This window comes from Oryctolagus cuniculus, chromosome 4, assembly GCF_964237555.1.
Source record: "Oryctolagus cuniculus chromosome 4, mOryCun1.1, whole genome shotgun sequence".
Lineage (NCBI taxonomy): Eukaryota > Metazoa > Chordata > Mammalia > Lagomorpha > Leporidae > Oryctolagus > Oryctolagus cuniculus.
The window spans coordinates 32,382,896-32,408,400 of record NC_091435.1 but is presented as its reverse complement, the minus strand read 5'-3'; the positions used below and the strand labels follow the sequence as shown (position 1 = coordinate 32,408,400).

At 39.1% G+C, this 25,505-nt stretch overlaps 1 protein-coding gene across 7 annotated transcripts in view; it reads right to left on the bottom strand.

Moving 5' to 3' along the window:
- Positions 1 to 25,505, bottom strand: part of LOC100347331 (RNA-binding motif protein, X-linked 2) — a 177,775-nt gene that overhangs the window by 55,159 nt on the left and 97,111 nt on the right. Inside the window, exon 3 of one of the 7 annotated variants that reach the window (XR_011387786.1) lies at positions 5,259 to 7,157. The exons of the other annotated variants lie outside the window; for them this stretch is intronic. The gene's annotated coding sequence lies outside the window, so the exon portion shown is untranslated. Of the gene's footprint in view, positions 1 to 5,258; positions 7,158 to 25,505 lie in introns of those variants that run through there. 7 annotated transcript variants of the gene reach the window in all.

Here is a 25,505-nt window from a genome sequence, read left to right as displayed (position 1 = left end):
GAGAACAAGTGGTATTTGTCCCTTTGGGATTGGCTTATTTCACTCAACATAATGTTTTCCAAATTCCTAACAGGGATCACTTTTCAGTTAAAATTTAAACCCCTAAGAATAATTGTGTGTTAATTACAGAGTTCAACCAATGGTACTAGAACAAAAAAAAAATACTAAAATGGATAAAGTATTACATTGTATATCAACCGTCAGGACAAGAGCTGATCAAGTCACTGTTTCTCATAGTGTCCATTTCATTCTTAAAAGTAACTTCTGAGAATACAATCTTGAGAAGTGCCGCAGGAAACAGGGCATTGTCCACAACATATAAACAGTGTGAGCAGCCCCACAGAGTGCTGTCTCTTTCAACAGATTCAGATGGAAAAAAGGAAGGTTTAGGTAAGCAGACATTATAAAAGATGACCACAGATCCTTGTTCCCTCAACATCATCACATAAAGCACACTAGGATCTGAAAAGCACATGACTGTTTCAGAAGAATTTTGATCAGTGCATATCATTCAGGGCCTGATGACCAGCCTGCCCAGTGGGTACCACCACCACCAAAACTGCACCCCCACCAAAACAAACTCTAAAAACACTTGTAATCTAGGCCACCGAGATATTCACAGATATCAGTGATGTTGATTATAAACTAAGAAACCAAATGGAATCTATGCTGCTGTGTCTACCCAAGAAGCAAAGCCAAAGCACCTTAACCAACTGACAACCTAGAATTCATCTGTAGGAAAATATAGTTCTCTATGAATGCTTCTCCATAAAATTTGAAGGGGCAATTATTACAGAGATGCACAGATACCACTATAAGGACACATGTAGGGGCTGGCACTATGGTGCAACATGTTAAAACACCAGCCTGCAGTGATGACACCCCATACAGGCGCCAGTTCAAGTCCCGGCTGCTCCAATTCCAATCCACCTCCTTACTAATGCTCCTGGGAAAGCAGTGGAGCATGGCCCAACTCCTTAGGCCCCTGCACCCATGTGGGAGACCTGGAAGAAGCACCTGGCTTCTGGCTTCAGATCATACCAGCTCCAGCCGTTGCAGTCATTTGGGGGGTGAACCAGCAGATAGAAGACCTCTCTTTCTGTGTCTCTACCCCTCTCTCTGTAACTCTTTCAAATAAATAAATCTTTAAAAAAGGACACATGTAAACATAACACAAAAGAACTCAATAATCTCCAGTAATGACCTCACAGAAAATGAAATATATTAAAATGCCTTTAAAAATTCACAATGACTGTAAAGGAACTCAAAATGATAAAAGAGAATAGAAATAGATAATTCAAAAAATCATGAAAACAATTCATGATCTGAATGAGAAATTCAACAAAGACTAAAAAGAACATCATTAAAAATAAGCAAAAAAAAATTTCAAGCTGAAGAATTTAATTAGTAAATTGAAAAAAAAATAGTAAGAGCTTCCAACAGACTGGAATAAGAAGGAAAGTTTCTGAAATTAAAAACAGGTCTTTGGAAATAACCTTGACAGGCAAAGAAAAGAAGAGAAACAACAAAAAAAAGAATTTTAAAATGATACAGAATGCCTAAAAGACTAATAGGACACCATCAGAAAACAAATATTTCCATTATGGGACTGCACAAGGAAAACACACAGGGAAAGACATAGCCAATCTATTTAATGAATCTAATCAAGTGTGGGGAAACATACTGATAGCAAGCTGCAGGGAGCTCAAAATACCCAAGTAGACTCAACCCATATCGGTCCTCTATCAAAAGGAAAAGAGAATTATAAAAAAAAAATCAAGAGAAAAGCTTCAAGTCACATATAAGAGAACCCTTATTACACTAACAACAGATTCATTTTTCTATATTTTAATTTTTATTAATACATGGAGAACAGATATCATGTATTTCATAGGTACAGTTCTAAGAGGATAACCATAATTCCCTCCTTCCCACTCTCTAATTCCCAATCCTCCTCCTTTCCTCCCTTCTTTTCAATAATTTTTGAAAAGGCAAAATTTTAATCCACTCTGTAGACAAATACATAATAATAACAACAAAAAACACAGAAAACTATAAGACAATAACCCTGATAAACATAGATGCAAAAATCTCAACAAAATACTAATAAACCAATTCCCAAAGTATATATAAAAAAAGATTACATCCCATGATCAAGCAGTCACTTATCCTAGGGCTGCAAGGATGGTTCAATACATGCAAATTTATAAACATGATACATCATGCATCAAAAGAAAGGATAAAAATCATATAATCATTTCTAGAGATACCAAAAAAAGTGTTTTATTAAATTCAACATCCCTGTATGACAAAAACTCTCATCAAATTATATGTACATCAACACAATTAAGGCCATATATATAGCACACCTATAGCTAACATGAAGCTGAATACAGAAGAAGCTGAAAGCTTTTCATCTAAGATCTAGAAAAAGACAAGGATGACCACTTCCAACACTGTTACTCAGTATACTGCTGTAAATCCTTAGGCTGGGCAACCCAGCAAACCAACAAAACAGAAGGCATGCAAACTGGAAAGGATGTAGACAAATAATCCTGAATTGCAGATGACAAGATTTTTATACACACACACACACATAGGTAAAACAGTTCACTAAAAAACTGCTAGAACTCACAAATGAAGCCAGTACCAACCACAAAGATAAGGACCATTTTATATACTAAGAAATCCTGGTTGGAGTGCCGGTTCTGTCCCGGTTGCTCCTCTTCCAGTCTAGCTCTCTGCTGCGGCCCGGGAAGGCAGTGGAGGATGGCCCAAGTGCTTGTCGTCTGAACCCGCATGGGAGACCAGGAGGAGGCACCTGGCTCCTGGCTTCAGATCGGCGTAGCACGCCGGTTGTAGTGGCCATTTTGGGGGGGGTGAACCAATGGAAGGAAAAAAAAAGAAAAGAAAACTAGCTGAAAAAAGTCAAGAAAGTAATCCCATCTAAAATAACAATACAAAACAAAACTAAACAAAAACCTAGCAATAAATTTAACAACGGAAGTTAAAGATCTTTGTATAAAACACTGATTAAAGATGGGGCCGCCACTGTGGTACAGTGAGTAAAACCGCTGCCTGCAGTGCTGGCATCCCATATGGGTGCCGACTTGGGTCCTGGCTGCTTCTCAAGTCCAGCTCTCTGTTATGGCCTGAGAAAGCAGTGGAATATAGCCCAAGTCCTTGGGCCTCTACACCCATATGGGAGACCAGGAAGAAGCTCCTGGCTTCTGGCTTCAGATGGGTGCAGCTCCAGGCTTTGTGGTCATCTGGGGAGTGAACCAGTGGATAGAAGACCTCTCTGTCTCTCTGCCTCTGCCTTTGTGCCTCTGTAACTCTGACTTTCAGATAAATAAATAAATCTTAAAAAAATCAATAAAAGAAATTGAAAAAGATACAAATAAATGGAGAATATATTCTGCGATCATAAATTGGAAGAATTAGCATTGTTAAAATGTCTACATACTCATTGCAAAGTGATCTACAGACTCATTGCAGTCTCTACCAGAAAAGAAAAAATCAACAGCATACTTCAGCAAAACAGAAAAACAATCTTAAGATCACTGTGGAGCTATAAAAGACTAAAAATACACAAAGTAATCTTGGACATAAATATCAAAATTAGAAGTATACTACATGTCTTCAAAATATATTACACAGGGCTGGTGCTGTGGCAATAGTGGGTTAATGCCCTGGCCTGAAGTACCGGCATCCTATATGGGCACCAGTTCTAGTCCCAGCTGCTCCACTTCCGATCCAGCTCTCTGCTATGGCCTGGGAAAGCAGTAGAAGATGGCCCAAGTCCTTGGGCCCCTGTACCCCTATGGGAGACCTGGAAGAAGCTCCTGGCTCCTGGCTTCGGATCAGCACAGCTCTGCCCGTGGCGGCCATCTGGGGAATGAACCAGCAGATGGAAGACCTCTCTGTCTCTACCTCTCTCTGTAACTCCATCTTTCAAATAAATAAATCTTTAAATATATATATACGTGTGTGTGTATATATATATATATATAAATAACAATTTTGTAGTAATGAAACAGTATGGTACTGGCATAAAAACAGGTAACTAAAGAAAAAACAAAGGGTACTGTACCACATTAGAAACTCTGGCCAACAAAGAAAACAATACAATAGACAACCAACAGAATAGGAAAAGGTATATGCAAACTATTCATTCTACAAGGGTTTAATATCTAGAATATATAAGCATCTCAACGGTTTTTTTAAAACATTTAGTCAAAAATTAGCAAATGATTATGAGCATTATAGTATAGTGAGTTAAGTCTCTGGAAAGTCCACATCCCAAACTGGAGTGCCTGGGATGGATTCTGATCTCTGGGAAGCATTAGATGATGACTCAAGTTTTTGGCACCCCATATGGACAACTCCAGTGGAGTTATTAGCTCCTGGCTTCAACCTGGTCTATCCCTGTGTTGCAGGCATTTGAGGAGTGAGCCAGCAGATGGAAGATCACTCTCTCTCTCTTCCAAAAAGTTCATATAAATGAACTTTTTAAATCAATGGACAAATGATCAGAATAGACATTTCTCAAATGAAAATGTGTAATTGGCCTACCAGCATATAAAAAAATGTTCAGTATCACTATTCATCGAGGATATGCAAATCAGAACCATAATGAAATATAATCTTAGAATGGATATTGTAAAAAAGAACAGAATAAGAAATAACAGTAAAGATACAGAAAAATGACAACACTATTGGCTGGAATATAAATGGTATGGCATTATGGCAAATAGTACAGTGTTCCTTAAAAATCTGAGAAATAGAACTATCATATGACAGAGCAATCCCACTATTAGATATATGTCCAAAGGAAATGTGATCCGTATATCAAAAAGTTCCCTGCATTCCCACGTTCACTGAAGCACTATTCATGATTCCCAGGATATGGACTCAACCTAAGTATCTATCAACAGATGACCGGATAAAGAAATTCCACTTTCCAACCTTTAAACTTCCTTTACATTCTTTCATATTCTGGAACAAATTGACTTTATTTTAGGACACATTTCATAGGGTTCAAAAGTAAAAATGTTTTCCATAATAATGCTAGATACATATGCTAATCTATAATGCACTTATCAGTGCTATATCAAAATAAATTAATATTTTTAAATTGCTGTGTTTATATCTTTTTTCTTTTCTTTTTTTTAAACTTTTATTTAGTAAATATAATTTCCAAAGTACAGCTTATGGATTACAATGGCTTTTTCCCCCATAATTTCCCTCCCACCCGCAACACTCCCAACTCCCGCTCCCTCTCCCATTCCATTCACATTAAGATTTTCAATTCTCTTTATATACAGATCAATTTAGTGTATATTAAGTAAAGATTTCAACAGTTTGCACCCACACAGAATATAAAGTGTAAAATACTGTTTCAGTACTAGTTATAGCATTAATTCACATTGAACAACACATTAAGGACAGAGATCCTACACGAGGAGTAAGTACACAGTGACTCCTGTTGTTGACTTAACAATTTGACACTCTTGTTTATGGCCTCAGTAATCTCCCTAGGCTCTTGTCATGAGCTGCCAAGGCTATGGAAGCCTTTTGAGTTCACCAACTTCAATCTTATTTCAACAAGGCCATAGTCAAAGTGGAAGCTCTCTCCTCCCTTCAGAGAAAGGTATCTCCTTCATTGATGGCCCCGTTCTTTCTACTGGGATCTCACTCACAGAGATCTTTCATTTAGGTTTGGTTTTGTTTGTTTGTTTGTTTGTTTGTTTTTTGCCACAGTGTCTTGGCTTTCCATGCCTAAAATACTCTCATGGGCTCTTCAGCCATATCCAAATGCCTTAAGGGCTGATTCTGAGGCCAGAGTGCTGTGTAGGACATCTGCCATTCTATGAGTCTGCTGTATATCCGGCTTCCCATGATGGATTGTTCTCTCCCTTTTTGATTCTATCAGTTAGTATTAGCAGACACTAGTCTTGTTTGTATGATCCCTTTAACTCTTAGACCTATCAGTATGATCAATTGTGAACTGAAATTGATCACTTGGACTAGTGAGATGGCATTGGTACATGCCACCTTGATGGGATTATATTGGGATCCCCAGACACAACTAACTCCACCATTTGGGGCAAGTCCGATTGAGCATGTCCCAAATTGTACATCTCCTCCCTCTCTTACTCCCAATCTCATATTTAACAGGGATCACTTTTCAGTTAAAATTTAAACACCTAAGAATAATTGTGTGTTAATTACAGAGTTCAACCAATAGTACTAGAACAAAACAAAGAAAAAATACTAAAATGGATAAAGTATTACATTGTACAACAATAGTCAGGACAAGAGCTGATCAAGCCACTGTTTCTCATAGTGTCCATTTCACTTTAACAGGTTTCCCCTTTGGTGCTCAGTTAGTTGTCACCAATCAGGGAGAACATATGATATTTGTCCCTTTGGGACTGGCTTAATTCACTCAGCATGATGTTTTCCAAATTCCTCCATCTTGTTGCAAATGACAGGATTTCATTGTTTTTGACTGCTGTATAGTATTCTATAGAGTACATGTCCCATAATTTCTTTATCCAGTCTACTGTTGATGGGTATTTGGGTTGGTCCAGGTCTTAGCTATTGTGAATTGAGCTGCAATAAACATTAGGCTGCAGACTGCTTTTTTGTTTGCCAATTTAATCTCCTTTGGGTAAATTCCAAGGAGTGGGATGGCTGGGTTGTATGGTAGGGTTATATTCAGGTTTCTGAGGAATCTCCAGACTGACTTCATAGTGGCTTAACCAATTTGCATTCCCACCAACAGTGGGTTAGTGTCCCTTTTTCCCCACATCCTCTCCAGCATCTGTTGTTGGTAGATTTCTGAATGTGAGCCATTCTAACCGGGGTGAGGTGAAACCTCATTGTGGTTTTGATTTGCACTTCCCTGATTGCTAGTGATCTTGAACATTTTTTCATGTGCCTGTTGGCTTGATTTCTTTGTAGATTCTGGTTATCAACCCTTTATCTGTTGCGTAGTTTGCAAATATTTTTTCCCATTCTGTTGGTTGCCTCTTCACTCTCCTGATTGTTTCTTTTGCAGTACGGAAACTTTCAATTTGATGCAATCCCAATAGTTAATTTTGGCTTTGACTGCCTGCGCCTCCAGGGTCTTTTAGAGTCAAAAATAGAGACTGCATACAAAAATAAGAATATATATAAAGTTATGCTTAGTTATCTTCATTCCAATATTCCATATTATTAAAAAACGTGGTAGTCATCCAATGAGTTTCATTAATTTAATTTAGTCAAAGACCTGAACATTTCTTCAAGCTGACATAAAACAATTGCTGTTAAAATATAAATTTTTATATAATTGACTCATATGTATATATATATATTTTTATATCTTAAAAATTAGTACAGTAATATTAGCTTATTTTATAACTGAACTTACATGTTTTTTAAAAAGAACTAAGCAAAATAAAATGTGTGCTTATATTTTACTTTGCATCAATAAATCAGAGAAGACCATAGTTGTTTGAAACAAGTTATGAGTCTAGACTTACTTACCAAATATTAATGTTGAAATATAAGCTCAAATTCTTAAATCATTTCCAAGTTGACTTAGATAAGAATGTTTTAAGTTGTAAACATTTAAAGTGTTAAAGTTTGATTTTATTATTTTTCTAGGCATTTTTAAAGAATTCAGTTTTTTTTTCTGGCTGTTTATAATTGAATCAGAACAGAGTTCCTTTGAGTTTAGAGACTTCATAATTTAACATAACAAATATCATCTGAAATAAGAAGAAATTTTACACTAACTCAAAGAGATAAAGCCTCAGACTCAGAGAGCTTCTAGCTTCAGATTCAATATTTTTAGCAACAGGTCAACTATAAACAGAGAAACACAAAAATCTCATCAGTCCAGATATCAAAAACTATACTCGTTCCCACTGGGTACAAAATTCTTAAGCAATTTAAGCATACGCACAGACAAGTCAACAAACAAACAACTTGAAAAACCAGATTTTCTCGTCTCCACTCAACAGAGAATATATATCTCTCTCTCTGATCTAGAGACATCACAAATAGACCATAAATCCAAATCCCAAATCATCACGGTACCAAAGGCACATAATGGTGTATAACTTATTAGCCAAACACAAACCAGAAGCAAAAACAAACCAGAAAATCATTAGAAAGGGAAAAGAACTACAGAAACAGAGATTAAGGCAATTTCTTGCTCTTTTGCCAATTGTGACTCACCTCTGGGAGTCAAGAAGAGAGGTGGCTAAGCTAAACCCATCCTGTGAGCTATGCTCCTCCAGCAATGCAGATTACCACACTACATCAGGTGAATTCAATGGGTATTGTCACGGAACCGCCAAAACTGTTAAAACGTCATTTACAACCCTGACTACAACTACGACCCACACACATGTAAGAGGTTTAGGTAAGTCATCAATTAATGAGGGAACCTATGTGATGTACATGTAAAAGCAGTACAATGCACAAATGAATGCAAAACTGGCTTATTTTTTGAGAGGGAAGATGTGGAGGGGAAGATTAATTGCATTCCCACAGGGAAGAATTCATTTGAATGTCTGTGGATATGAATCATTTGCATTGTTATTAGTTGTCTACAACAGAATGAGTTGTAAAATATTTCCCACACAACAAAAGGCATCGGGAATCCATGGAGTCATAGAAGAAACTAACTCAGATGTGTTTAGACATAATCTTTTTGGCCCATTTAAAAAATGTTCTTGATTTTTTTTCCCTACATTGATAAGGTAAAGTTTATATACTATCTTTCATTTTTTATTTTACATTTTAGATGCCAAAAATGATTAAAAAGGAGTAGTCTGAATTAGAACTGCATCTTCCAAAAAACAGAAAGCAAGATTTAAGCAGAAAATTTCCATTAAATGAACTTCATTTTCTATCCCTCTTAAAATAAATGTACTTGTGATTTGTTTTGATTATAAGAAGACACAATTAAAATTACATTAACTAAAATAACCCATGAACTAGTAGATCAAATAGACAAAAATGAGTTTGAATGAAATTTATCTGGTTGCTAGCTGCTGAAACAACCTCCCATATCTCAATTTTAACAAAATTATATTTTATTTCTTGTTCACAGGAATTCCTTGGGCTTTGGACAGTTTCTTGGATGTCTGTTCTTCAGACAAGTGCATGAGGATCTGAATTTCTTTCATTACATGCTTTCACCAGTCTGGAGTCTTTTACTTCCACACACACAGAGCAAGCAAAGGCAGGATCTCAAGGGAAACTTTGGGCACTCATCCTGGAGTTTTCTTTCAGTATTTGTATTCACACTGTCTTTGTCTCAGCTAAGAACATGTCCCTAACTCAACTGCAAGAACTGTGAGAGGAGCTGGCCTGTGGTGTAGCAGGTAAAGCCATCACCTGCTTTGCTGGCATCCCATACGGGCACTGGTTCATGTCTTGGCTACTCCACTTCTGCTCCAGCTCTCTGCTAACTTGTCTGCTAGAACAGTAGAAGATGACTCAAATGCTTGGGTCCCTGCACCCATGTGGGAGACCCAGAATAAGCTCCTGGCTCCTGGCTTTGGAGCAGCTCTGCTCTGGCCATTGCAGCCAGTTGGTGAGTGAACCCAGGGATGGAAGCTCGCTCATTTTCTTCCTCTCTCTCTCTCTCTCTCTCTCTCTCTCTCTCCCATTCAAATAAATAAATCTTAACCAAAAAAGACAAAAGAATTTTGAGAAAAGCATTGATCCTGTGTGTATACAAAATGGCAACAGTTCTGTGTGCAGCCAGCCTATTGGTTTCCCCATGATCATCCTGATAGAATGAGTTGCCAGTTAAAAATGGTTTGTCAAAACCGTGAGAACTGATTTGACTTATCTTTCTCAAATTCATTTATCTCTATTGCTTTATAGTCAATGGAAAAATTGCCAAATTCTGACTCTCTGGCACTAAAACCAATGTTCAGATACTTAACAGAGCAAAAGCTGCATCATATTCAGAAGAGGACCACCACATGCAAATAAGCCAGAGAAGCCGGCAGAGGTAACACCACGTCTTTCAATGCTGAAGGCATCTTCAGTTGTTTATTTCAATAGTTTGTATATCGTCAGCTCTTGGTCTGACAGCTCCATTTGTTCCGTTTTCATAGTTCTTTTGGGGAACAGCACTATAAAAGTTCCATTTGAGAACAGTGCATTAATTTTCCCTTTTTAAGGGATGACTTGTCCTCGTGCTTATCATTGCACCTCTCTTGTGATGTGACCTCATCCTCTCATTTGCTGAGATAAATGTCAAACAACAGCAACAAAAAAATCACACAGGCGTCTGAATTTCTACATTTGTCTATTTGATTTGCAGCACAACTTAGAAATATAGGGGAAGGGGGACAGTGGTCATTATTGAAGTTTTGTTCTTGGCACTTTTACATTTTCTACAAGATTTGTACTTAATATTCAGGGAGTCTAACAGTCAATTAATTAGCGCTCCCTGTAAGTTAAATCAAGCTGTGTCAGAAAAGCCAAAGATCCAGACATCTAGTATACAATGAGGTGCAGCACGCCTCTTTGCCCTCTGGCATCCATGAAAGGCTGTCTTCTGGAGCACTGAGCAATATTAACCAGGAGTCAATCGCTGCATTCAAAGTAATTCTGGAAGTTTTCCTTAAAGAAAACAGGCCATGAACATTGTGATTCATTTACAAATAACACATGAGTTAAGTCCTACCCAGAAAGTGATGCTGAACCCCTGCCTACTAGCAATGTCTGTGTGCTTGGAAAGGCCATCTAATAGTATAGCAGTGTTTCACTACAGGCTATACACCATCACTACGTTCCTAATCAAACTCTACTTGGACCACTCATTTCCTGTGATGACCCTAAGAATCGTATCTCTGCTCTAATTCCATACCCCTACTGTTTGTGATCTGAGCTTGAACTCAGAGTTTTGGAAATGATGGGAAAGTAGATGAATGTATTATGATAGACATTCACTATATACATATAATGAAACTGTAAAACATACAGTTATCCAAATGAGATGAACAGGTCTCTGTTTAAAAAGGTTATAAAATGCTGACTTACAATTTTGAATGAAAACCATGTTGGGTATTTACAATATTTTATCCACAAGACATGGGTATAAAGATTTGCAAGAGTAGAAAATTAGGGGGAAACTAAATATCAACAAACAGGAAAATGAAACTGAAATACTAGGTGGTAGGGAAAAGAAATAAAATACAGTTATATCTACCAATGTGGAGGACTGTCATGAACATAAATTTGGAGAGACTTGGTCAAGTGAGCAATTAATAATACAGTATGGCAGATGGCAGAATAGTGAGGGCGCGCACCGATAGTCCGGGAAAATTTAGGTTAATAAAAGGGGAGTTACGGTAGCCTCAGAAAAAAGAACCAGGAAAATATTGCAGAGGAAACCCTTCTGGATTGAGTGGTCGTGAATCGGAGGACCTACTGGGAGAACAAGGTCGCCCACCGCGCGGAAGCCGAGCCGCGGGACCGAGCTGCGCAAACCGAGCCGCGGGACCGAGCCACTGGAACGCGAGGTGAGCCCGAGACGCCGGCAGGCAAGCGGAGAGAGCAGACTAGAGGGAACGACCCCCGGGGTGGGGGTGGGGGGGACTTCACCAGGCTAACTGGAAGAGAGAGAGAGGAAAAAAAAAGAAAGGTGACTGGTACGGACACGGGTTTCTCTCTCTCCGCTCACCTCTCAAGGGCGAGCAAGAAAAAGAGCAGGCGCCATCTTGGACATACGTCATAAGCAGAGCGACCTCAGGTCTGCACCGGCCCTGAGCCTAGCAGAAAAACCTGACTCTGGGCGGGGCAAATTAACAGGAGATTAGGACCTAGTAAATTTGTGGTGCTACTGAACTGAGACTGTGAAAAAAGAGACGGTGGGGGAGAGAACTCACGGAATTCACGTGAGCACTCTCCAGAGACGCTACAATTCCGTAACTTTGGCAACCCAGTGGGAGACTGAAGGAGAATTTGAGCCCACTCTGAGGGCAGAACAGATTCCCTGTGTGGTCCTTGGGAAAGAGCTTCTGATCTCTGGCTCCTGTGGGTATATCATTTGCCTGCTAACTACCTCCAACTTTGTTCAGCTGTGCAGAATAACTTCCCTTTTCAATCAAAAAAAAAGAGAGAGAGAGAGAGAGAGGTTTACCATGCCTAACCTGGGAGTGTCACCTTTGGCACACCAAACAGAGCTCTCAGGCCACACCCATCTCAAGCCCTAAGGCTCCATCAAAAGCAGATAGTCCACTTAATCTAGAGTCATAGTATAACAAGAAAAAGCACCACAGTGAAGAAACCAAATATCTCCAATATGCCAAATAACAAACGCAAAAACCAAGGTAATAAAAACAAGGAAGTCACCATGAAGCCCTCAAATGAAAAAGACACCCCAATTCAAGATTATGAGGATGATGATATAGAAGAAATGCAAGAAGCAGATCTCAAAAATTGATAAGAACATTAAGAAGTTCTCAAAAACAAATTCTTGAACTACAGAAATCCTTAATGGACAAGATAGAAAATCTCTCTCATGAAAATGAAATATTAAGGAGGAATCAAAATGAAACGAAACAACTAGTACAACAGGAAGCTGGGATAGTGACTGAAGTGAAGAATTCAATAGATCAAATGAAAAACACAATAGAGAGACTTACAAACAGAATGGGTGAAGCAGAAGAGAGAATATCGGACTTAGAAGACAGAGAACAGGAAAGGATACAGTCAGACCAAAGAAAAGAAGAGGAAATTAGGAATCTAAAACATATTGTCGGGAATCTTCAGGACACTATTAAAAAAACCAACATTCGGGTTCTAGGAGTTCCTGAAGGCATGGAGAGGGAGAAAGGATTAGAAGGCCTTTTTAGTGAGATATTAGCAGAAAATTTCCCAGGTTTGGAGAAGGACAGAGAAATCCTAGTACAGGAAGCTCACAGAATCCCTAATAAACACGACCAAAAGAGAGCCTCACCACGACACGTTGTAATTAAACTCTCCACAGTGAAACATAAAGAAAAGATCCTAAAATGTGCAAGAGAGAAACGTCAGATTACTCTCAGAGGATCTCCAATCAGACTCACAGCTGACTTCTCATCAGAAACTCTACAAGCTAGGAGGGAATGGCGAGATATAGCCCAGGTACTAAGAGAGAAAAACTGCTAACCCAGAATATTATATCCTGCAAAGCTATCATTTGTGAATGAAGGTGAAACAAAGACTTTTCATAGCAAACAGAAATTGAAAGAATTTGTTGCCACTCGTCCAGCCCTGCAAAAGATGCTTAAAGATGTGTTACACACAGAAACAAAGAAACACGGTCATCAATATGAACGAAGGTAAAGGAAGGAAAGCTCACAGCAAAAGATCACAGGGAATTCAAAGCACATATTAGAACTTATCTTTGGCAAATGGCAGGGCAAAGTTACCATTTATCATTAGTCACATTGAACGTGAATGGCCTGAACTGTCCAGTTAAAAGACACCGATTGGCTGATTGGGTTAAGGAACAAAACCCATCTATTTGCTGCTTACAAGAAACACATCTTTCCAACAAAGATCCATACAGACTGAAAGTGAAAGGCTGGAAAAAGATATACCATGCCAACAGAAATGAAAAAAGAGCAGGCGTAGCCATCTTAATTTCAGACAACATAAACTTTACCACAAAAACCGTTAAGAGAGACAAAGAGGGACACTACATAATGATTAAGGGATCAATTCAACAGGAAGATATAACAATTATCAATGTATATGCACCTAACTACAGGGCAGCGGTTTATCTAAAAGATTTGTTAACAGACTTAAAGGGAGACTTAGACCCCAATACAATAGTACTGGGGGACTTCAATACTCCACTCTCAGAAATAGACAGATCAATAGTGTCGCTCCCCCTCTTCGTGGAGGAACGACACAGGACCCTGCGCTGTTCTTTCGTCTGCTCGGCCCTCCCCGGGTTTGCTGCTGGTTCTTCCCGGGTTGGCTACTATCCCTTCCACCTCCGTGGAAGGGCAGTTCCCCCTGGCCACATTCCCCACTTCCGCAGGGGAGCGGCACACCGCCGGCCGGTTCTCTCGGGGGGCTGCACAGGTGTTCCCTTAGATGTTCCCCATGGATGTTCCTGGTGCATGCCGTCTCTCTCCTCCTTTATAGTCCTCCTCCGCCAATCCCAACTCGGCTGCCCACACGCCGAGTACGCTGCTCTCCTCCGATCAGGAGCAAGTCCTACAGTTAATTGGTTGAACTGGAGGCAGCTGTGCGGAAGCTGTTTACTTCTCTCCCAGCGCCATATTGTGGGAGAGCAGATGCATAGAATAAGTCTTAATTCCAGTAACAGTCTAGTCCGAGCTGCTCCCCACACAATAGGACAGAAGATCAACAAGGATACAGTAGATTTAAACGACACTATAGCCCAAATGGATCTAACAGATATATACAGAACTTTCAATCCTACAGCTAAAGACTTTACATTCTTCTCAGCAGTACATGGAACCTTCTCTAGGATTGACCACATACTAGGCCATAAAGCAAGTCTCAGCAAATTCAAAAGAATTAGAATCATACCATGCAGCTTCTCAGACCATAAAGGAATGAAGTTGGAAATTAGCAACTCAGGAATCCCTAGAGCATAAGCAAACACATGGAGATTGAACAACATGCTCCTGAATGAACAATGGGTCATAGAAGAAATCAAAAGAGAAATCAAAAACTTTCTGGAAGTAAATGAGGATAACAGCACAACATACCAAAACTTATGGGACGCAGCAAAAGCAGTGTTAAGAGGAAAGTTTATATCAATAGGTGCCTACATCAAGAAATTGGAAAGGCACCAAATAGATGAGCTTTCAATTCACCTCAAGGATCTAGAAAACCTACAGCAAACCAGACCCAAATCTAGTAGGAGAAGAGAAATAATTAAAATCAGAGAAGAAATCAACAGGATTGAATCAAGAAAAACATTCCAAAAAATCAGCCAAACGAGGAGCTGGTTTTTTGAAAAAATAAACAAAATTGACACCCCATTGGCCCAACTAACTAAAAAAAGAAGAGAAAAGACCCAAATCAATAAAATCTGAGATGAAAAAGGAAACGTAACAACAGACACCACAGAAATAAAAAGAATCATCAGAAATTACTACAAGGACTTGTATGCCAGCAAACAGGGAAACCTATCAGAAATGGATAGATTCCTGGACACATGCAACCTACCTAAATTGAACCAGGAAGACATCGAAAACCTAAACAGACCCATAACTGAGACAGAAATTGAAACAGTAATAAAGGCCCTCCCAACAAAGAAAAGCCCAGGACCAGATGGATTCACTGCTGAATTCTACCAGACATTTAAAGAAGAACTAACTCCAATTCTTCTCAAACTATTCAGAACAATCGAAGAAGAGGGAGTCCTCCCAAATTCTTTCTATGAAGCCAGCATCACCTTAATTCCTAAGCCGGAAAAAGATGCAGCACTGAAAGAGAATTACAGACCAATATCCCTGATGAACATAGATGCAAAAATCCTCAATAAAATTCTCGCCAATAGAATGCAACAACACATCAGAAAGATCATCCACCCAGACCAAGTGGGATTTATCCCTGGTATGCAGGGATGGTTTAATGTGCGCAAGACAATCAATGTGATACACCACATTAACAGACTGCAGAAGAAAAACCATATGATTATCTCAATAGACGCCGAGAAAGCATTTGATAAAATACAACACCCGTTCATGATGAAAACTCTAAGAAAACTGGGTTTGGAAGGAACATTCCTCAATACAATCAAAGCAATCTATGAAAAACCCACAGCCAACATCCTATTGAATGGGGAAAAGTTGGAAGCATTTCCACTGAGATCTGGGACCAGACAGGGTTGTCCACTCTCACCACTGCTATTCAATATAGTTCTGGAGGTTCTAGCCAGAGCTATTAGGCAAGAAAAAGAAATTAAAGGGATACAAATTGGGAAGGAAGAACTCAAACTATCCCTCTTTGCAGATGACGATTCTTTATTTAGGGGACCCAAAGAACTCTACTAAGAGACTATTGGAACTCATAGAAGAGTTTGGCAAAGTAGCAGGGTATAAAATCAATGCACAAAAATCAACAGCCTTTGTATGCACAGACAATGCCATGGCTGAGGAAGAACTTCTAAGATCAATCCCATTCACAATAGCTACAAAAACAATCAAATACCTTGGAATAAACTTAACCAAGGACGTTAAAGATCTCTACGATGAAAATTACAAAACCTTAAAGAAAGAAATAGAAGAGGATACCAAGAAATGGAAAAATCTTCCATGCTCATGGATTGGAAGAATCAATATCATCAAAATGTCCATTCTCCCAAAAGCAATTTATAAATTCAATGCAATACCAATCAAGATACCGAAGACCTTCTTCTCAGATCTGGAAAAATTGGTGCTGAAATTTATATGGAGGCACAAGAGACCTCGAATAGCTAAACCAATCTTGTACAACAAAAACAAAGCTGGAGGCATCACAATACCAGATTTCAGGTCATACTACAGGGCAGTTGTAATCAAAACAGCATGGTACTGGTACAGAAACAGATGGATAGACCAATGGAACAGAATTGAAACACCAGAAATCAACCCAAACATCTACAGCCAACTTATATTTGATCAAGTATCTAAAACCAATTCCTGGAGCAAGGACAGTCTATTCAATAAATGGTGCTGGGAAAACTGGATTTCCACGTGCAGAATCATGAAGCAAGACCCCTACCTTACGCCTTACACAAAAATCCACTCAACATGGATTAAAGACCTAAATCTACGACCTGACACCATCAAGTTACTAGAGAACATTGGAGAAACCCTTCAAGATATTGGCACAGGCAAAGAGTTTCTGGAAAAGACCCGGGAGGCACAGGCAGTCAAAGCCAAAATTAACTATTGGGATTGCATCAAATTGAGAAGTTTCTGTACTGCAAAAGAAACAGTCAGGAGAGTGAAGAGACAACCGACAGAATGGGAAAAAATATTTGCAAACTATGCAACAGATAAAGGGTTAATAACCAGAATCTACAAAGAGATCAAGAAACTCCACAAAAACAAAACCAACAACCCACTTAAGAGATGGGCCAAGGACCTCAATAGACATTTTTCAAAAGAGGAAATCCAAATGGCCAACAGGCACATGAAAAAATGTTCAAGGTCATTAGTAATCAGGGAAATGCAAATCAAAACCTCAATGTGGTTTCACCTCACCCCGGTTAGAATGGCTCACATTCAGAAATCTACCAACAACAGATGCTGGCGAGGATGTGGGGAAAAAGGGACACTAACCCACTGTTGGTGGGAATGCAAACTGGTGAAGCCACTATGGAAGTCAGTCTGGAGATTCCTCAGAAACCTGAAGATAACCCTACCGTTCGACCCAGCCATCCCACTCCTTGGAATTTACCCAAAGGAATTTAAATTGGCGAACAAAAAAGCGGTCTGCAGCCTAATGTTTATTGCAGCTCAATTCACAATAACTAAGACCTGGAACCGACCTAAATGCCCATCAACGGTAGACTGGATAAAGAAATTATGGGATATGTACTCTTTAGAATACTATACCGCAGTAAGAAACAACGAAATCCAGTCATTTGCAACAAAATGGAGGAATCTGGAACACATCATGCTGAGTGAAATAAGCCAGTCCCAAAGGGACAAATACCATATGTTCTCCCTGATCGGTGACAACTGACTGAACACCAAAAAGGAAACCTCCTGAAGTGAAACGGACACTATGGGAAACGGTGACTTGATCAGCATAGCCCTGACTGTTAATGAACAACTTAATACATTATCCCTCTTAGTAGTTTTTTTGTCTGTTCTACTTAATATGACTGGTTTAATTCTGTAATTAATACACAGTTATTCTTAAGTGTTAAAAATTAACTGAAATGTGATCCCTGTTAAACATAAGAGTGGGAATAAGAGAGGGAAGAGATGTATAATTTGGGACATGCTCAAGCTGACTTGCCCCAAATGGTAGAGTTAAAAACATACCAGGGGATTCCAATTCAATCCCATCAAGGTGGCATGTACCAATGCCATCTCACTATTCCAAGTGATCAATTTCAGTTCACAATTGATCATAATGAAAGGACTAAGAGTCAAAGGGAGCACATAAACAAGTCTAGTACCTGCTAATACTAACCGATGAAATAAATAAAGGGGAGAGTGATCCAACATGGGAAGTGAGATACTCAGCAGACTCATAGAATGGCAATGTCCTAAATAGCACTCTGGCCTCAGAATCAGCCCTAAAGGCATTCGGATCTGGCTGAAAAGCCCATGAGAGTATTTCAGGCATGGAAAGCCAAGACACTCTGGCAAAAGATCTCTGCGACTGAGATCCCAGTGGAAAGAACAGGTCTTCAAAGAAGGAGGTACCTTTCTCTGAAGGGAGGAGAGAACCTCCACTTTGACTATGACCTTGTCTAAACAAGATAAGAATCGGAGAACTCAGAGGGCTTCCATAGCCTTGGAAACTCATGACCGGAGCATAGGGAGACTACTGATGCCATAGACAGGAGTGTCAATTGGTAAAGTCAACAACAGGAGTCACTGTGCACTTACTCCTCATGTAGGATCTCTGTCCTTAATGTGCTGTGTATTGAGATTTAATGCTATAACGAGTACTCAAACAGTATATTTCACTTTGTGTTTTTATGGGGGTGCAAACTGTTGAAATCTTTACTTAATATATACTAAACTGATCCTCTGTAAAAAAAAAAAAAAAAAAAAAAAAGAAATTATCAACTCCCAACTTGACTCTCACTGGGATTAAACATGACAATAGGTCTGATCTGATTTCATCATCATTTAAAAAAAATCATCTATTATTTTTCACTTTATGTTTCTGTGTGAGAGCAAACTGTTGAAATCCTTACTTAATGTATACTAAGCTGATCTTCTGTATATTAAGATAATCGAAAATGAATCTTGATGTGAATGGAAGGGGAGAGGGTGTGGGAAAGGGGAGGGTAGTGGGTGGGAGGGACGGTATGTGGGGGAAGCCATTGTAATCGATAAATCGTACTTTGGAAATTTATATTCATTAAATAAAAGTTAAAAAAATAATAATAATAATACAGTATGGTATTATTTATATAACTTTTAAAACATGCAAAAGAGCAGTAGATACTGCCTAGGGATAGATATAATTGATGTATTAGAAGCACATTCCAAGATAAACACCAGTGGCTCCCTCTAGAGGCAGGGAAGAAGTAGAATATGATCTGAGATGAGTACACAGGGGACTTCAATGCATAGTGATGTGTTATTTGTTTAGCTGAGTGGTGTTTACATTATTGTTCTGTATATGTTTCTTGCGTATGTAAATATTTATAAAATAGAACTTAATAAATCAGTGTATGTGGTGGTCCTTGCCCTTAAAAATTGAAAAATCTAACTGTGGGGTAAAAGGTATTGGACATAAAAATGGTAGGCAGAATTACAGATGTATAAATTCCAAATGCTTATTTTCTTAGGATTATGTCTATGAAATACATAAAATCTATACCCTCTATATTAATAAAAAAAAGTCCAAAAAGACAAGTACCATATGTTTTTCCTATTCTGTGATAACTAATAGAATACAAAAAAAAATGTATATGAGCAAAATTGACATTGTAAGAATTTTTTTTTTTTTGACAGAGTAGATAGAGAGAGAGAGAGACAGAGAGAAAGGTCTTCCTTTTGCCGTTGGTTCACCCTCCAATGGCCACCACGGCTGGCATGCTGCAGCTGGCACACCGCGCTGATCCGAAGGAGCCAGGTGCTTCTCCTGGTTTCCCATGGGGTGCAGGGCCCAAGCACTTGGGCCATCCTCCACTGCCTTCCCGGGCTACAGCAGAGAGCTGGCCTGGAAGAGGGGCAACCGGGAAAGAATCCGGTGCCCCAACTGGGATTAGAACCCGGTGTGCTGGCGCTGCTAGGTGGAGGATTAGCCTATTGAGCCGCGGCACCGGCCTGACATTGTAAGAATTGATTATTGTTTATAGCCCTTGTCTCTACCGGTGAGGAACAGTGTTTTTTTTTTTTTTTTTTTTCTCTTACTTTTTTGTTGAAGTCTTTACTTAGTGGAGGGTTAATCTTATGATTATAAAATACGCTGAAATTATGTCATTGTAAAAATTAAAGGATAAGAAAGAAAAGAGGGGGGTGAGGGTAAAGGCAGGAGGGAGGGTAGGATGAAAAGTATCACTATGCTCCTAAATCTGTATATATGAAACACATGAAATATGCTCAACATATATAAAAAAGTAAAAAAAAAAATTGAAAATTAAAATCCAAATAAGTGTTACTGATAATATTTCTGAAGTCTTTAGGAAAAATCTTTTTGTAGAAGAAAGATGTTTTATTATGAAAGAAGTAGACAGAAATGGAAAGAAGACTCAGAATATGAGCTATGTCCATAAAATCATGTGTACTTCCACTAGAACATTGTCTCCGTGAAGGCAAGATTACCTGTTGTACTCAGTGCTGAGTTCCCAGTCCCTGGCACATTATAGGTAATCTCTATTTGGAAAGACTGAACAGAAGGAAGATTGTCATTCCGGGACAGTGGACAGAGAGAACACACAGGAATTGTGAGGGTTGGTAATGTACTATGCACAGTGGTTCTCAACTATAAATTACTCTTTCCTCCAGAAGAAACATAGAGGTATTTCAAAAGTTCATGGAAAATGAAATTAAAAGATGTTTTTACTTTGGCGCAAAAAAAATTTGAAACCATGTATAGTTTTTTTTTAAAGTTTTACTTATTTTATTTGAAAGTCAGAGTTACACAGAGAGAGGAGAGGCAGAGAGAGAGAAAGAGAGAGGTTTTCCATCCACTGGTGCACTCCTCAGCTGGCTGCAATGGCCAGAGCTGCACCAATCTGAAGCCAGGAGCCAGGAGCTTCTTCTGGGTGTCCCATGCGGGCGCAGGGGCCCAAGCACTTGGGCCATCTTCTACTGCTTTCCCAGGCCATAGCAGAGAGCTGGATCGGAAGTGGAGCAGCCAGGTCTCGAACCAGCACCCATATGGGATGCCAGCATTTCAGGCCAGGGCATTAACCCACTGCGCCACAGCACTGGCCCCAATGTATAGTTTTCCTATAATATACATTTTTCATGACTTATTTGAAGAACTCTCCTATGCATGGATTTTAAAAGTTTTGTGCCAAAATAAAGTTATCTGTTTTTAAGATTTTTATCTATTTATTTATTTGAAAGAGTGAAACCAAGAGGCATAGAGATTGAGACAGTGATCATCCATTCACTGGTTTATTCCCCAAATGGCCACAACAGCTGGGGCCAAGGCAGGTAGAAGTCAGAAGCCAGGAAGTCCATCTGGGTCTCCCACGTGGAATGAGAACACAAGCAGTACCCATCATCCACTGCTTCCCAGACACATTAGCAGGGAGCTAGAACAAAAGCAGAGCAGCCAAGACTGGAAGCAGCACCCTGACATAGAATGCAGGTGTCTCAAGGACTTGCACAACTAACTCACTGCACCATGGTACCACTCCCTAAATTTATCTTTCAGTTGCATTTTTCAATGAACTTTTTAAAACATCCTTATATAGTAGGTATTTTAATTTAACATCTGTGGCTGATAACTCAACAATGAATTGGAAAAGCAACTAAAGCGTATCTGAGAAAGCAATTATTCTGATCTTTTAAAAAACTATTTATATAAAACAAAAATATGGAGTAACAATAAAACCTAAACCACTGCAACCATTGATATTAAAAATATTTGAGAACTAACAAGCCTCAGTTAAGATCTACTTTACTATTTACACTTGTCACTACTGAAGTAGGGTGTAGACAAAGCATAATCAGAGCATACTGATATATTCTAAATAGCTCGTGTGCTTTAAAGAGAAAAGGTAAACCACAGAGGCACTGGCAAGCTTCACACTGCAAGACCAGATGAAAGGTAAGAGGTCTAACGCAACTGAATGACGTGGGTGCCCACCAGAAGCCCAAGAAATCATACGGTTTGGTATATTAAGTCCAACAACTGCAGATTCAATGGAAACTCCACCCAAATATTGCAGATGCTTACTAGTAGACTATCTTTCCATCTTTTTGGCTATCACTGTGGTGACTAAAAGAGTACCTTAGAAGAACTTGAAATGAGATATACATCAGAATGAAAAAGAGTACATGTAGAAGACTTGTGGCACAAGAGACAGATGCCACTTGGAATGCCCATGTCCCATATCATAGTGCCTGGGTTTGAGTCTTGGTTCTCCACCCCCTGACTCTAGTTTCCTGCTAATACATGCCCTAGGAGGGGGGACATAATCACTTAAGTGTTCGGGATCCCTGCCACACACTTAGAGGACCTCAACTGTGTTCCAACCTCGGATTTTGGCCTGGCCCAGCCTCAGGAAATTTAAAGGCATTTGAAAAGGGAATCAGTGGATGGGAGATCTTGCTCTTTCTATCTATATCTATCATGTCTACCTTTCAAATAAAATAAAAACAAGTAAATAAAAATGTTTTAAAAGATACTAGATGTATAAAACATTTAGAACACTGTCCACTGTGTCCTAAGATGTCAGTAAGTAGTAGCCAGTCTGCCAAAGTAAGTATATTAACAACAAAATTGTTTGTTATTGAATTTCAAAACGCTTTTTGATTGTACTCATAAAACCTAGCTACTTCGTTGCCATCTACCCTTTTACCCAGTAGCTCAGTGAGGGGTTCTTGCACCAGAATGCACTAAGAAAACCAAAGAATCTGAAGTATGCATGATGGCGATTTCCGCCATGAAGATAAACAGGGCTTATGCAATCCGGCTGACATTCAGTTCCCCAGTGTGTACTATTTGGCCTCAGTTTGCCCTACTCTCTGTGGCTCTGTTCTACTTATATAATTTTCATCAAATGATGGGCTTAGGTAGAGCACCAGAGGTGGAGAGTGAAGGAAGAAGCAAAATATATGAAACCTTCAGCTCACCAGAGTAGCTTCATATTACTGGTACGGTGGGAGACTCGATACAAAAGTACAAAAGGTACATAAATTTCCACATAACAATCAGGAAATCAAAGGAATTGTTAAATTTTGGGTACTGTCTAGATGACTTCGATACTAATTTCTTAACTTCTGTGACTGCGATAATATGCTGAAATTAGAAAAGGATCCTTTGCAATTCTAAGTTTTATGATTTATCAATCCTACATTTTCCTAGATACCAAAGAATCAGCTACAAATAGGAAGGGGCAGATATTTCTCCCCTCTCAACAAATTTTCTTTTCCAATATATACTGTTACTCTCTACTTTCTTAAAGGAGACCCTCTATCAAAGCTAATGATTTCTCCATTACTTATCATGAGCAAAGGGTCATATTTACTTCACGACTACCACAAATACCCAAATAACATATGGTATAATGACATCAATCCTGAACCTGGAAGATTAGGGCACAAGCTTGATTTACCATGTAAATCTAGCAGTTTGGTACTTTAGAAGTGACATAGGAATTCTAGTATTGGCAGATCCTTGGAGATGTTGTCTTCCATTTCATTCAGTGTAGAGAAGAACACACACCCTTGGTGGGACCAAGGATAGGTGCTTCTAGACATGATGTGAATCCATTCTAGATGTTTCCTTAAATTATTTTTTTAAGATTTATTTATTTATTTTGAAATCCAAAGTTACAGAGAGAGGGAGAGAGAGAGATCTTCCATCTACTTGTTCACTCCTCCAAATGACTGCAATTGCTGGGGCTGGGCTAGGCCAAAGCCAGGAGCTTCACCCTGGGCTCCCAAGTGAGTGCCAGGGGTCCAAGTACTTGGGCCATATTCTCTGCTTTTCCCAGGCCATTAGCAGGGAGCTGGATCAGAAGTGGAGCGGTTGGGACACGAATTGGAGCCCATTTAGGATGCCGGCACTGCAGGAGGTAGTTTAACCCACTATATTACAACTCCTGTCCATTTTCCCCAACAGTTTGAAATCAATGGCAAGTTGGGGTGTGGGCAAGAGTAACAATAAAACATCCTTCCAATAAAATCTAATGTGCAACTTTAATTTATGGTCAGATCAAAATGATGCTACTTTGTCTGAAGAGAACAGAGAGCCTTAAGGACTTCCTCTGAATCTTTCTCCTCCCTTCCTAGCCCCTGAGTCCAGGACTTTCTGAGTCTAGGACTCCCCCAAAGGCCCTCCTCAAGGTGGCCACCAGCATCACCTGGGGGCATGGTGACAATGTAGAATCTTGGGTCCGATCCCAGGTTCACTGAACTGGAATCTACCAGGTCACAGCCTCCCAGTTGTTGTATGTGCACAGCCAACTTGAGAAAAATTGATTTAGAATACAATTAAAAACCAACAAATCACCCCATGTTGCTTCCCCTGTTTAAAATCTATGTCCTAACTTTCTCAATGCCTACTTCACAATGTTGTTGAGACCACAAGTGTGAACGCATTTTGAAAAGTATGTATTTTTTTAAAAAAGAAAGGTATACTTACTAGTTCCAAGTGCCTGGAAGTTTCAGTTACCATCCTGCTTGTGTCCTAGCTAAAAATATCCTTTAAATTCTCATTAAAAAGAGTAATTCTACATGCTAAATCTATTCTCACATCTTAAACATTCTGCAAAAAAAAACTTGTTTTATTTGATTATAGAATATCTATTCAACAAATATTTCCACATGAGTTCTTTCTCTGATCTCTCCTTATCTAAGTTACTTTCTGTGACAGAAGTAGCTGACTGGGTACTGATTTCATTGTATTCCAGATGAGCTATATTTGATGTTAACCAGTGATCTATACAGTAATAATACTTAAATTCCTATTCCAATTAGTATAGCCCATATCAAATATCTCAAATTATGAAGTTAAATCCATTTTCAAAGTTTATACGGTGAATAAAATCACCCACAGAATATTAAAAGTGACAGATGCAGGAGCAGGCTTTTACTCTAGCAGTTAACATGCCTGTATCCCTCACTGGAGTACCTGAGTTCAATTTCTGACTCCAGCTCTTGACTCCAGCTTCCCAGGTGGCAGCAGTGGTGAGTCAGTCAACTAACTGGGTTTCTGCCACCCACAGGAGAGACCTGGATTGTGTTCCAGGTCCTGGCTTTGGCACTGGCCCAGTCCCAGCTGTGGCAGGCATTGAGAGAGCTATGTAATAGAAGCAGATGGGAGTTTCTCTCCCTCTGTGTGTGTGTGTGTGTGTGTTTGTGTTTGTGTGTGTGTATCTAAAATAAGCAAAATTTTAAAACATAGTTAACATTTTAAAATAATAAATAATTCAAAGACAGAAACCCAATAAATACCAACACTGATATTGTGGGAGAAGCCCATGAAGGAGAGAGGGAAGGGATGAGAACCAGACAGAAAAAAAAAATGGGTTAGAGAAGACAGCTGGCAGATAATCAAAGAGGAGCCTTTGATGAATATCTATTAAATATTCAAAACAGAAAGCAATTGTGATCTTAACAATGGCTGTGTGTGTATAGTTAGGAAACTAGGAA